Consider the following 13,197-nt stretch of genomic DNA (forward strand, 5'->3'; position numbering starts at 1 on the left):
ATTGTGCATTTCTTATTAGGGACATCCTGAGCCGATCCCAAACATTGGCATTTTTTAAATGGCCGGTTTCAGATGTATTAAGCCTGATCATTTATTTTACGTCAGCTGTCATGCAGGTGTTACACTAGAAGCATGAATTATGACAGGAATGAATGACTAAACTGTCTGCTGTGTGGAAAGAATTCCAACAGAAACGTGCATGCAGTTCTACCATTTTGCAAGGTGGTATAGTAACAACTGATATGGCAAATAAAAGATTTACAGTCAGCGGAATGTCATGTGAACAGTGTACACGATAAATGACATGCAACTGTCATGTGCATTTGTCAGTGGAGCCGGTGGTGTAATCAGCAATAAATCTCCAGCATGTGTATTATGATTGTGCATGTTTACTACACTGAGCCATAGTTTACTGATAAGCCACGCAAAATGGTGCATGTGATATAAACATGTGATATTCAAATTGAGGATAGTAAATCGTTGATGTTGTAGCTTCTAAGGGATAAATGTGCTAATATTACACCTAAAAAAGGATCATACACTCTCAGAAATAAAGGTAAGCGAGCTGTTACTGCGGTGGTACCTTTTCAAAAGGTACAAACTTGTACCTTAAAGGTAGGGCCAGACGGAATCTGCGGACATTTTTTGCTATTTCTGCTGAGAATTTTGGTAAAAATCTGCAGATTTCTGCAAAATTATTTTGGGAGTATCATAACTAAAACATTAATATGTGAAATAATATATATATATATATATATATATATATATATATATATATATATATATATATATATATATATATATATATATTTATTTTACTTTTATTTAATGTGTAACATGCAAATCCAATTACAATCACTTTATTTGGTAAACAAAGTAAGTCTCATGTAATATTTTTACTAAAAGACAGAAAAATATTACTTTAAAAACTGCATTGTACATAAATCAGATGAACATTTTTTATATTAGTCAATATTACTGTAATTAATTTAAAAACTGAACAAACTTACATTCACGCAAGTAAATAAACAGAATTAATGATGGCCTAAAAATCTGTGGAAATCTGGGCCTACTTATAGGTCCATATTAACACCTCAAAGGTACATATTAGTACCTAAAAAGTACAAAAGAGCTCCTCTTAAAATTGTTAGGTACTAATATATACTTTTAAGGTACTAATATGGACCCTTTAAGTACAAATGTGTACCTTATAAAAAGGTACCGCCACAGTGATAGCTCACGTACCTTTATTTCTGAGAGTGTATAACGACATTTATACCTTAAAATGACTTCACAACTTTAGTTGATTATTTGAAGAAAATCCTTCAGTCAGCCACAGTATATGCTTCTAACACAGACTAAGTCACACAACATATTTTGTAGTATTCTAATTAAGCGGTTGGGGCTTATTAATTAAGCTGAATCAATGAAACCAGCTAAATCTTCTGTTTATTCATCAATAGCTAAGGATTTTCTGGGCTGCCACTATTGGTACAAAATTGAATAGAGATTTGAAACAATAAACTGGAGTTTGCAAAAAGTGTTATGTGTGAATGGCCTGTTTGGCATCTCCATTATGGAATAAGAATGACATCAATCGCGGCTGTCTGTCATACACCATGCCTATTAAGTAATAGTACTGCTGGATGTTAGCCTGATCAGGGTAAACCTTAAGGCTGGGGCACACCAAGCTGACGCCAAACAACTAGTACCAATGAAAATCAGTAGTATTTTCAACTTGTGTTGGCTCACCTCTGGACCAAAAATCTGCACGTGAACACACCCAACATACAGCATCTGATTAATCTGAAAGTGCACATTCTATGCCTGCACGAAGGACATGTCTTTCCACAGTAATGTGATAATAGCCTCTTTCACACAGTGACACCTGTAAAAATCTGGAAAAATACCCCAGGTGGAGGATTTCAAGTATCTTGGGGTTTTGTTTATGTGAGATTAACAGGCGGACCTATTATGGTAAAAAGGAGCTGAACCGAAAGGCAAAGTTCTCGATTCACCAGTCAATCTAAGTTAATACTCTCACCTATGGTCATGAGCGTTGAGTCATGACCAAAAAGACAAGATCTCGGCTACAAGCAGCTAAAATGAGTTTCCTTCGCAGGGTGGCAGGGGGCAACCTTATAGATAGGCTGAGGAGTTCTCTCACCTGGGAGGAGCTCGGAGTAGAGCCGCTGCTCCATCACATCGAGAAAAGTCAGCTGAGGTGGCTCGGGCATCTGTTTTGGATGCCTCCTGGATGGCTACCTAGGGAGGTGTTCTAGGCGTGTCCCACCAGGAGGAGGCCTAGGGGAAGACCCAGGACACAATGGAGGGACAATGTCTCTCGGCTGGCCTGGGAATTTCTCAGGATCCCGCCAGAGGAGCTGAAGGAAGTGTCTGGGGAGAGAAATGTCTGGGGTTCTATGCTAAAACTGCTGCTCCTGTTATCCGGACCCAAAAAAGCGCTTGAAAATGAATGAATGAATGAATGACCTACACATTAGAAATGGATATTCAACTCATTAGTCTTATTTGAACAATCTACATGTTTTAATTATTCATTTTTAGAGATATTGTCTGTTTGGGCGACGCAGTGGCGTAGTAGGTAGTGCTGTCGCCTCACAGGAAGAAGGTCACTGATTTGAGCCTAGGCTGGGTCAGTTGTCATTTCTGTGTGGAGTTTGCATGTTCTCCCTACGCTCGCATGGGTTTCCACCGGGAGCTCCGGTTTCCCCAACTGTCCAAAGACATGTGGTACAGGCAAATTGGGTAGGCTGAATTGTCTGTAGTGTATGAGTGAAGGTGTGTGGATGTTTCCCAGAGAAGGGTTGCAGCTGGAAGGGCATCCGCTGCATAAAAAACTGCTGGATAAGTTGGCGGTACATTCCACTGTAGTGACGCCGGAATTAATAGAGGGACTAAGTCGAAAAACAAAAATAAATAAATATTGTCTGTTTTTATTCCTTTTTTTCTGTAATTTATTTCTCATTTGCTGCATATTTTTTTCATTTAACGTCAATATAATAAATCATTTTACATCTAAAATGCTTTAATAGCGTTAATAAGAAAAATAGCATAAAAGAGAAATATTTTTTTTATTTATTTCAAAAGTCTATTTTACTTTAACCCTTTGAAAATAAAAAAGTTCAAAACAGATAATAATAAAATAGTGTTAAAAATAAAACTATGTTTAGTTTGTCACATAGTAACTATTTATGTGATGTGGGTAAAAGGTGCGTTTTAATCTGGCCATCACCGCAAGTATATTTCAAACCTGTGGGAAGCACTGTATGGAATATACCAACGCAATCTCACTGCATATCATAACCTTTTGATTTAGTGGCTAATTTGTATGAATTCGTATCATCTAATTCGTAATTTAGTACGATTTGCTCATAATGCAATGACGGTTGGGGTTAGGGGTGGGGTTGGGTGCCCTACCTCCTTTTAAAATCGTACATTGTTGTACAATTGAACTCGGACAAATACGTCTGAATTAGCCACTAAACTGACAAAACGTAAAATACCTATGTTTCCTCGTGAGATCAGGCTGAATATACAAATTTCAGCAGACTAATTATCTCAGACAAACACAAAACACCCAAACACTGCAGTGCTTTGTAATTTTCTCCACAAATGAAAATTGTATCAGAGTGACAGCAATGTTTTGTCAACTTGTCATCCTTTGAGAAAATGGTTGATGGTCACAATCTATGAACTCCCTCACCCTGTTGACCAGTCCGTGGTGATAAAAAGATTAGGGACCACTGATATAGTAGACAGCAGATACACTGATTTTTATTAAACCTAAAGTGCACCTAATACTAGGAATATACAGTCGGCAGCAGTTTCTCAATCCAAAAGCCTAATCATGGTATGCCTTAAAACCCCACAAAACCCAATTCACTGAAATCCTCTAGTAAAATAAAGCAGTTTGGTTTTTCCTGAAAGCATCATGAAGCAGTTCTGTCTAACAATCACCTGACATATCACTCCTGTGGTTTATTTAAATAGGGAAATGGCACTTTTTTTAAACACTGAAAACACCAACCAAGACTGAAGTCACATAAAAATACACGGGAAAGCCCCATAAGCAGAACAATAGTTTCACAACTCTGGATTACAAAGTAATTTGTGCTCCATTCTCATCAAAAACGTCAACACCTTCCTCTACAGCAAACTAAATGTGATTACATAAAGCCAGTGGCTCTAAACGCGTGTCTGTTTCTCTGCTGGAGTAATCATATATCTCTCACACATAACTGACAGCAGCAGGATCCATGCGCAGAGATCTCCTGCTAGGCTCTGAAATACTCTAAAAGCTTTCTCATCTCGTTAGACGTCTGTAATGCATTCATTTATAGCCTGTTTCACTTTGCGTGCCTCTTTACAAGCTCACTCTTATGGAAAATTTAAAGCCTTTTCACTGCACTGATTATTCATAAACACATCTAGCCGACTGCAGATAAATGTTGTCTGTTTTTTTTCCACGGAGAAACGAGCATTCATTTGCATCTCATCAATCTCCCTCCATTTCCTCGTGTTTAAGGAGTCATTGGCAGGGGTGCGAATTCCCCAGAAAGTCACAGATGGATTGGACCGCAAACAAGGCAGACGTATTAAGGTTGAAAGTCGTAATCGGTTTATGCTCAAAACGCAGTCACAGTCACCTTGGAGGGATTGAAACCAAACTAGTTTGATATGCACTTCGGTTTATACTAACAATGTGAGTGGAACTTAATTTTTGAGATCAAATTTCATCAGTCAGTTCGACGCAGCTCATCCTGAGGCAGTTAGACTGGATCCGTTTGGGAAATAAAAGATATTTTCAATCTAACGCTTGAGTTTATTTACAGTTTGCAGCCTTGAATTCTGACTGACCCTACGTGGGTGATGGGACACGTTTTTAAATGGTATCCTACTGTATGTATTGCTATGGTATATCACGGGCTGGATATGAGTTTTGCAGCAAAGGAGGTATGTTTATATCACAGCGGCTCTTGAGACCCTCGGTCAATGAACAGATCTCCATCCACACAACCTGCAGGGTTTCTTTGGGAAGGAAGCATAGATGTGAACAAAGTGGTCTGGCTGGCAGACTTTAATAAGATCAATATCTAGCAGTGACTACCGAACACATGAAAAGTGCTATAGGCCTCCATTTTGATTTAGTACAATGGCCTGGGTCCAAAATAACACTAAAGGCAAAATGCTTTCTGGGGATCAGGGCTCCAGAGTGAAAAAAAAAAAACATAGAAGGATAAGGGAGCACATTGGCTTATAAATGGAAATTACTTTAGTTGCCAGATGTCTGCATTTCTAGCTTTAGTGGAGTGAGAGAATGGTTTACAGTAATGAAGGTATATGTTATGGTTATTGATAAAGGGAAATATGTTCATTACTTTCACAAAGTTTGAGTTCATGACTCATGATTTTAAAACTTTTAATTACAATAACTGATTAATAATAAATGCAAACATTCATACAAATATATTTTATTTGATGTGTGCAGTTATTCAAGAATTGAGTGTCACATTATCCTTCGATAATAAATGATTATCCTCAAACGGTTCAGATCTTGCCTTGAAGGGAAAGGTTACTATGTCAGTACATAAGGTGGACACCCTTGACATGTGGAGTCCCACAAGGTTCAATTCTGGCACCTCTCCTGTTCAACCTTTTTATGCTCCCACTGAGACAATTAATGAAAAGAACCCAAATCTCACTCAGATCTACATAGCCTTACTGCCTAATGACTTCAGCCTCATTGACACCCTCTCCCAATGCATTGATGAAATTGAAACCAAAACTTTCTTCAATTAAACAAAGAGAAAGCTAAAGTCATTGTATTTGGGAACAGAGATGAGGTTCTCGAGGTGAATGAGTACTTTGGCTCAACAGGTCAAACAACAAAAAACAAGGTCAAGAATCTTGGTGTGATTCTGGAGTCAGATCTGAGGGCTTACTCACACTGTGCTATCCGTACCATGGCCAAGCCTGTTTCCTGAATCGTTTGTGCTTGTGTGTGAGTGCAAAACGCGAAAACTGAACGCGAGACGTGACTTTTAAGGGACTGTTTCATATGGATTCATTAATCATTCTTACTGTTCAGTGAACGCAAACTGCCGTAGTTTATTAGATACATAGTTTATTTGTTATCTGTTTTAGTTTATTAAAAAGTGGCTGATCTGTTCGGTGAAATATCTGACAGTGTGTCACCGCATCCCTAAGGACTAAAGCGATATTACTAGAGAAATCTCCACTGTGCTGAGCGAGAGTGCTTACTGAACAGCGCAGCATCGATGACGTAAGTGTGCCCAGGCCCGATTGTAATGTGAGTGCGGGCCGTCGGGGGAGACGGGAGGGGGGACAAGCATGCTTAAGCCCGGTTGGAGGCCACTGTACCTCAAAAACATTGCAAGAATTAGAGGCTTTTTTCCAGTGAGAACTTGTTCATGCTTTTATCACCAGCATGCTGGATTACTGTAATAGACCCCTTACTGGCCTTCCCCAAAAACAGTTGCAGCTCATCAACAATGCTGCTGCCAGAATTCTGACCAGAACCAGAAAACCAGAGCACATCCCACCTGTCCTTGGGTCTTTACACTAGCTCCTAGTAACATTCAGACCTCAACACATTACAGATTTGCTCACTGAAAACAAACCATGCAGATTTTTAGGATCAAGTAAACTAGAAATTCCTAGGGTTCAGTCAACGCAGGATGAATCCGCCTTCAGCTACTGCACCCCCCCGCTGCTGGAATCAGCTTCCAGAAAGGATCAGATGTGCTCCAACATTAGGCACATTCAAATCAAGACTAAAAACACATCTGTTTAGATGTGCCTTTACTGGATGAGCACTGTGTTACGTCCGACAGATACACTATTGTGTCTTTCTTTTCTTTTTCATTCTTTTAGAACCTGTTTTAACAAATTTTAATCAGTTTTTTTAATCACTTTTATTATTTGTTTTTATTTTATTATATTTTTATTTTCATTTATGTGATGCACTTTGAATTACCACTGTGTATGAAATGTGCTTAATAAATAAACTTGCATATAATCTATGTATATTATTATAAAAAAGCAGCTTTGTTAATTTAATGCTTTTTTAAAGATTCTGTTTATTCTGTAATAATATATAAATAAATAAATATAATAAATATATACTGACACAATTTATATTTAAAAAATATATATACTGTATATATATATATATATATATATATATATATATATATATATATATATATATATATACATATACACACATATATATATATATATATATATATATATATATATATATATACATATATACATATACACACACATATATATATATATATATATATATATATATATATATATATATATATATATATATATATATATATATATATATATATATATATATTTATATATAAATAAATAAATAAATAAAATAATATGGTCACACAATAAGTTTCCGCTATGTTATTAAATTAATAAGAATGAATAATAGTTCCGTATTTACTAATGCACTATTAAGATCCAGCACTGTACTTGTTAAGATTAGTTGCGCACACACACACACACACACACACACACACACACACACACACACACACACACACACACACACACACACACATAACTATAACATAATCTGATATATACTTGCTGTTTTTCGACCTAGTAAATAAATTCAAACAATTTTTTTTAAAACAAAATTAGTTGTACTACTATTAGTTGTACTAGTGAGTCATAAGTCATTTGATGATGACTATTTAATCAGTCTCACAAATTTTAATAATAAAAAAAAACTCTTATTGACCCACTAAGCCTAATTTAAACTAAATTAATGAATCCTTTGACTCACAGATCATTTGATTTTGAATCAGACATCATGGCTCTTACAGTATAGGTACACTTTGTTTTGCAAGATGATGCCTAATAAGACAGCAATTTTTGTCAAGTCTAAAATGCAAAATGTTGCAATATTTGCTGTTTTTTTACTCCACTTGTGATCACTTCAGATTCATTCTGAAGTCCTGCGACTACGATTTTACTGCCAAAGTGCACACCAGTTTGCTCTGGCAATGGGCTTCTGACATCATTATGGAACTTGATGAACTCCTTGTTGCAATATATCCTGGAGTGTTCCTGATCATTAACTTCAGTTTAGTTAGTCTGGTCAAAGCTTCTGGTAGAACGGATGAGTGCAGAAAAGAAGGAGATAACTTTCCCACAGGCCTTCCCTTAGGCCTCACTGCTCAAGCTGAAAACACGGTCTGACACGCAGCGCACACACACATAGAGAAAGAGAGAGAAAGAGAGATTAAAGGATGTTTGGATACATGCCTGGGGCCTCCTTTATATAGGCAGATTCCACCGTATTCAGGGAGAAGATGGGCTTGATCCCTCACTTGCTTCTGCCTCTCATCTCTGAATGATGCTACAGAGAGACGTTCACTTAACCTCCTTCACATTTCTGCCCTGCAGCCAGCCTGAAATACAGATGAAGGATACCTTAATATGTGGACCGCATCCTCTGGCTTACTTTTCGGAGGCCGTTACAAGGGCTTTGCTGCGCTAATACTTGCAAATATAATCCATAAAGAAACTTATATTGAAGGGAGGAGAAGTTCACTCGGAAAAAAAAAATAATAATGAAATGAAAGTTCACCCTTGTGTTGTTTAACCCTTATTTAAATATATTAAAAGAGAAAGTTGGGAACAAAATATATTTAAAAAATTCTATACTACTATAAAAGTGATTCAAAATACTTAGAATGATGTATCATATTAAAGTCAAAGTCAAGTCAAGTGGAAGTCAGTTATATTGTCAATTCAACCACATGTACAGGACATACGGACAATCAAACATGCATTACTCTAAGACCCTAGGTGCCTTACATAAAATATTAATACAAAAAGCAGAATTATAAAAAGAAATTACAATAAATACAATTACACATTTAATAGAATCTAAAAATATAAGTAAAAACAATGAGTTTGTTTTATCAACACATTATTAAGGCAATTCTATTGCATTATTTTTCATTTATTTCATTACTCTCAGTACTGGGTTGTGGCTGAAACGCCATCTGCCACATACAAAAATAAAAAATAAATAACAAAATAATAATATAAAAATAATCTTGTTTTCGGTTTGAAATAAGATTATTTATTTTTTTTTTTTATTAGTATATGCAAAAATCATACAAATACAAGAAAACATCAACAGATAACAAATACAAAGCAACAAAACAAAAACAACAAAAACATCAACAATATAGTTAGGTACTGGTATGTGCGTGAGTGTGTGCATGTGAGTGTGTGTATGCATGTAAAGGTAACTTGGTGGACAGGTCAGAGTACATACATTAGGAACAATAACAGTCAATAAATGAAGCAAGTGTCACAGATATAAATAAAACATATAGAAAGAAACCAGTCAGAGGTAGAGAGTAAAAACAATGCTTATTAATGTATGATAGTAAATATGAGAGTAAAAAGAAAGAAAGGACAACAGTAATAACTGACAACAATAATAATAAATCACAAGTGCTACACCAACTACTACTACAGAAAGTTACTTATATTACAACTACTAATGCTTCTACTACAGCCACAACCACGACTACTACTACTACAATGTCTACTATTACTGATACTACTACAACGACTACTACTACTACTGATACTACTATAGCGTTTGCTACAATTAATACAACAATGTCTACTGCGACTACTACTACTACTACTACTACCATTGCCACTACTACTACTACTACTACTACAATCACTTCTACTACATCTACATCAACAACATCTACTACTGATATTACTACACCAACAACGACTACTACTACTACTACTGTAACCACCACACCATTACTACTTCTGCTACTACTATACCAATGACATCTATTACTACATGAACTACAACTTCTATAATCTCCGTAACAATTACTTAATAACAATCGATACTATTACAATGACTACTACTTCAACTACTACTACTACTACTACAACTACTACTGTTACAACTACAACAACTGCAACCTTACTAATGATAATGGTATAAATACTTGTAATAATGATAATGAAAAGATAACAGGACAAGTCAGAACAGTAATAATAATAATGATAACAAAAAATAAAAGTAATACCATTTATGACAAGGATGTCGAGGAAAGGGGAGGATGGGAAATCAGGGAGAAGACAAGTAATAATAATAATAATAATAATAATAATAACAATAATAATAATAATAATAATAAATAATAATAATAGTAGTAAGTAGAAGGGGAAAGAGAGGAAAAGAGAAAACAAACTAATAATAATAAACCAAAATTAATAAAATAATAATAATAAATAAAATAAAAAATAAAAATAAAATAGAAAAAAAAACAGAAAATGAGGGGGAGGAGTCGAAGAAAAAGAAAAGAAACAAAAAGAGTGAAAAATAAAATAAATAAAGTTCAGCAAACAGAGCAATGAGAATAAGCAAAAAAAAAAAATTCTTATAATAATAATAAAAACTAAATAAATAAAAAAGAAAACACTATAGCAATGCTAATTTTGAATTGTACAAACCCACATGGAAGAATAATATTAAAGATATGTATGATAGATTATTAACTTGATAACTATAATATACTCATGTTGGTAATAATAATAATAATAATAATACTAATAATAATGATAATAATAAAAAGAAGATTATTTAACCCACTGGCAAATAATTGAGCTTGTTTTAAGGGAAAAACTTGCTTAATTTTTTTTATATTTATATTTATTAGTTCATTTTTCTTCTGTTTAGTCTCTATTTCAGAGGTCGTCACAGTGGAATGAACCACCAACAATTCCAGCATGTATTTTAAACAGCGGATGCCCTTCCACTCGTACTGGGAAAGCCAATACTGGGAAACACCTGTATACTTTCACAGTCACACATACTCATACATTATGGCCAATTCAAGTCGATTCAATTCCCCTATAGAGCATGTCTTTGGACTCTGGGGGAAACCGGAGCACTGGGAGGCAAACAGCGCAAACACCGGGAGAAAAATTCAGTTCAATTAATTTCATCTTAATTTCTGTACAGCTTTTACAATGTAGATTGCGTCAAAGCAGCTAAACATATAACATTATAGTAAATTAAAACTGCATCAGTCCAGTTTTCAGAGTTGAAGTTGAGTTTAGTTCAGTTCTGTGTGGTTTAATTTTCACTGCTGAAAGTCCAAGCACTGAAGAGCAAATCAATCAATGCGCAGCTCCACAAGTCCTGAACCATGCAAGCCAGTGGCGACAGCGGCGAGGAACAAACTTCACCAATTGACAAAAGTAAGGGGAAAAAAAAATACTTGAGAGAAACCAGGCTCAGTTGGGCACAACCATTTCTGCTCTGGCTAAACTTATTGTACGGAGCTGCAGTCTAGACCCAGCAACTTTCTTGTTGTGAGGCGACAGTGCTAACCACTGAGCCAAAGTGCTGCCAAATTGCCTTAAAGTCAAAAAGCAATTTCTAGAATTATATCTAGAATTTAAGTAAACGACTTTTGTTTTGTTTTTAGAAATAATAAGTCAAAATTATTTAAAAAATGATAAATGATCTGCCAATGACATAATGAAATAATCTTGTTTTCAGTTTAAAATAGGACTATTTAGCTCACTGGCAGATATTTTAGGTTGTTTTAAGGGTCAAAAATTACTTCATTTTGACGTATTATTTCTAATAAGAAAACGACATGTTATACTCGTCTAGTACTAGTACTTGCTTCTTGATTGAAGTATTTTTAGATATTTGGACTAGAAACAAGACACACAGCTCAAGTAAGAAAGGCATTCCTTTAAAGTAAAAAATAAGCCAAACACATTAAGATGCATGCACACAGTATGGGAACACCTCTATGTCACGCTGTTGTTGCATACTGTTAGAAATGTGCAGCTTTTATCTTACAGATAGAGATTTGAAATCATGATACATGTTCTTATTCTGTTGACTCTTTCAGTCCCATGATGATCTCTTCTTCTCCCTCATCGTATTATAGTTTATTGGACTGTGCAGGAGAGATGTTTTCTTGGGAATATCGTTCTTGCTTTCCTCTTACCAGCACATCAAACAAGTTCAAGGACTGACCGAGGGCATGTTTTTGGGGTCAGTTGTTTAAAATTGTTCTGGGACTGTATAAGATGTATTTATTTATTTACTTTCATGGTGTCTTTTTGTGGTTTCCATCTCTCTCTTTAAACTACTGGCGACAACACAATACAAATGTTGTCATGCCGACTTTTTTATTGGATAAAATAACAAAAAAGGTGTCATCTTTTCAAAATATTATATTTATTTTTATGGTTTTTATAGAAAGCATTATTTGACGGATTAACCCTGGTCTATTTCTGATATTTACTTTGAGATTAACTAAAGCTTAAAAAGTGCACTTCATAAGTTGACAGGAAAAAAAACCTTTCAATATACACACACATTGGCCACTTTATTAGGTATACCTTACTAGTACTGGTTTGGACCCTCTTTTAGCTTTGGCGTAGATTTAACAAGGTACTGGAAATATTCCTCAGAGATTTTTATCCATATTGACATGATAGCATCACACAGTTGCTGTAGATTTGTCGGCTGCAAATCCATGGTGCGTATTTCCCATTTCACCACATCCCAAAGGTGCTCTATTGGATCGTGTTATCCTGCTGGAAGTAGCCATCAAAATATGGGTACACTGTGGTCATAAACAGTTAGACATGGTCAGCAATACCAATGCTCAATGCTCCCCTACACCATTACACCACCACCACCAGCTTGAACCGTTGATACAAAGCAGGATGGATCCATGATTTCATGTTGTTGATGCCATATTCTGACCCTACCATCCGAATGTCACAGCAGAAAACGAGACTCAGCAAATCAGGCAACGTTTTTTTTTTACAATCTTCTATCATTCAATTTGGGTGAGCCTGTGTGAATTGTAGCCTCAGTTTCCCATTCTTAGCTGACAGGAGTGGCACCCGGAAATGGTCTTCTGCTGCTGTAGCCCATCCGCCTCGAGGTTCGACGATAGTAACGAGTGGTTATGTTAGTTACTGTTGCCTTTCTATCAGCTGGAACCAGTCTGACCATTCTCCTCTGACATCAACAAGGAATTTGCGCCCACACAACTGCCGCTCATTGAATATTTTCTCTTTTTCGAAACA

At 35.7% G+C, this 13,197-nt stretch overlaps 1 protein-coding gene across 2 annotated transcripts in view; it reads right to left on the reverse strand.

The window, feature by feature from the left end:
* fgfrl1b (fibroblast growth factor receptor like 1b) overlaps positions 1-13,197 on the reverse strand; it is a 515,733-nt gene that overhangs the window by 239,891 nt on the left and 262,645 nt on the right. The window contains exon 5 of one of the 2 annotated variants that reach the window (XM_073921387.1): positions 8,296-8,489. The gene's annotated coding sequence lies outside the window, so the exon portion shown is untranslated. The remainder of the gene's footprint in view (positions 1-8,295; positions 8,490-13,197) is intronic. The other variant, XM_073921388.1, reaches the window with a different exon arrangement.

This window comes from Danio rerio, chromosome 14, assembly GCF_049306965.1.
Source record: "Danio rerio strain Tuebingen ecotype United States chromosome 14, GRCz12tu, whole genome shotgun sequence".
Classification (NCBI taxonomy): domain Eukaryota; kingdom Metazoa; phylum Chordata; class Actinopteri; order Cypriniformes; family Danionidae; genus Danio; species Danio rerio.